General features: G+C 48.0%; 1 pseudogene; it reads left to right on the plus strand.

The window, feature by feature from the left end:
- Window positions 1-1,598: 1,598 nt before the first annotated feature.
- Window positions 1,599-2,045, plus strand: LOC106735095 (60S ribosomal protein L23a pseudogene; annotated as a pseudogene).
- The last annotated feature ends 340 nt before the right edge of the window (window positions 2,046-2,385 follow it).

The raw sequence follows: 2,385 nt of genomic DNA on the forward strand, positions 1-2,385 counted from the left end.
CTCACGCTTGTGGAGTACTGGTAAAGAGGTACCTGCTCTCACGCTTGTGGAGTACTGGTAAAGAGGTACCTGCTCTCACGCTTGTGGAGTACTGGTAAAGAGGTACCTGCTCTCACGCTTGTGGAGTACTGGTAAAGAGGTACCTGTGCTCACACTTGTCGGAGTACTGGTAAAGAGGTACCTGCGCTCACGCTGGTGGAGTACTGGTAAAGAGGTACCTGCGCTCACGCTTGTGGAATACTGGTAAAGAGGTACCTGTGCGCGTGCTTGTCGGAGTACTGGTAAAGAGGTACCTGCGCTCACGCTTGTGGAGTACTGGTAAAGAGGTACCTGCTCTCACGCTTGTGGAGTACTGGTAAAGAGGTACCTGCGCTCACACTTGTGGAGTACTGGTAAAGAGGTACCTGTGCGTGTGCTTGTGGAGTACTGGTAAAGAGGTACCTGTGCTCACGCTTGTGGAGTACTGGTAAAGAGGTACCTGCTCTCACGCTTGTGGAGTACTGGTAAAGAGGTACCTGTGCTCACGCTTGTGGAGTACTGGTAAAGAGGTACCTGCGCTCACACTTGTGGAGTACTGGTAAAGAGGTACCTGTGCGTGTGCTTGTGGAGTACTGGTAAAGAGGTACCTGTGCTCACGCTTGTGGAGTACTGGTAAAGAGGTACCTGCGCTCACGCTTGTGGAGGACTGGTAAAGAGGTACCTGTGCTCACGCTTGTGGAGTACTGGTAAAGAGGTAACTGCGCTCACGCTTGTGGAGTACTGGTAAAGAGGTACCTGCACTCACGCTCGTCAGAGTACTGGAAAAGGGGTACCTGCGCTCACACTTATGGAGTACTGGTAGAGAGGTACCTGCGTGCATGGTCGTCACAGTGCTGATAAAGAGGTACCTGCGCACGTGCTTGTCGCAGTACTGTTCACAATAGCCCAGATAGGAACCAACCTGTTTTCAACGTTTGAGCCTTTTTATATTTCTCTCTCTCATATAATTGAATACTATTCAGCCATTAAAAAGAATGAAGTCCTATATCATTTAAGGCAACGTGGGCAATATTAGAGAACATTACATTCAGCGAAATAAGCCAGGTACAGAAAGGTAAATATTACACGTTCTCACTTATATGTTGAAGCTGAAAGTGACTCTGCAGAAGCTGAGAGTAGAATTGTGTTGTGGAGACTGGGAAGGATAGGGAGGAGAAGAGGTTGGGAGAGGCTGGGTAAGAGACACAAATGAGGGACCAGCAGTTAGCGTAATGGCTATGTCGCTGGACTCCCACAGAGTCGACTGCAGTTCGCATCCCGGACCCGGTGGCTTAAAACTCATGCTGGGAGTATGTGCATGCGTGCCCAAGATCCTGAGAGGAGAATGGAGGAGAAGGGATTGCGGCGCCATCCCCCCTGGGGGGTGATTTCTCGCTTTCTGTCTCTCTGTCTCTCTCTGTCTGTCTGGCGAGCGCACGCACCCTATAGCAAAAACCTCTCCAAAAAAAAAAAAGGAGACACAAACGACAGGTAAGGGGAACAACTTCCAGGGTTCTATAGCACGGTAGGGTGGCTATAGTTAATAAGTTTTTTAGTCAATAATAATTTATTGTGGACGGGCGTTGAGGGTCCTTTTCGCCAAGATGGCGCTGAAAGCGAAAAAGGAAGCTCCTGTCCCTCCCAAAGCTGAAGCTAAAGCGAAGGCTTTGAAGGCCAAGAAGGCAGTGCTGAAAGGCGTCCACAGCCACAAAAAAAAGAAGATCCATACATCACCCACCTTCCGGAAGCCCAAGACGCTCAGGCTGCGGAGGCAGCCTAAATATCCTCTGAAGAGTGCCCCCAGGAGAAACAAGCTTGACCACTATGGCATCATCAAGTTACCCCTGACAACCACCACCGAGTCTGCCATGACGAAGATAGAGGACCACAACACACTTGGGTTCGTCGTGGATGTCAAGGCCAACAAGCACCAGATCAAGCAGGCTGTGAAGAAGCTCTATGATACTGATGTGGCCAAGGCCAACACTCTAATCAGGCCTGACGGAGAGAAGAAGGCCTATGTGTGACCGACTCCCGATTACGATGCTCTGGATGTTGCCAACAAAATTGGGATCATCTAAAGCAAGTCCAGCCGGCTCATTCTAAATACACATTTTTCCACCATAAAATAATAATAATAATAATGATAATTTATTGTATATTTCAAAATAGCTAAAAGAGAATTGTGAATGTTCCCAACACAAAGAAATAATAAACATTTGGGGTGACGGCTTTGCTAATCTCCCTGACTTGATCCTTAGCCATTGTGTACGTGCTATGGTTTGAATATGTACCCTCAAAATTCATGTACTGGAATTTTGTGAGACACTGTAAGAGGTATTGAGTGTAGGGGTTTAATCCAATTGT

Source organism: Tupaia chinensis, unplaced genomic scaffold (assembly GCF_000334495.1).
Source record: "Tupaia chinensis unplaced genomic scaffold, TupChi_1.0 Scaffold000294_5, whole genome shotgun sequence".
NCBI classification, from domain to species: Eukaryota; Metazoa; Chordata; class Mammalia; order Scandentia; family Tupaiidae; genus Tupaia; species Tupaia belangeri.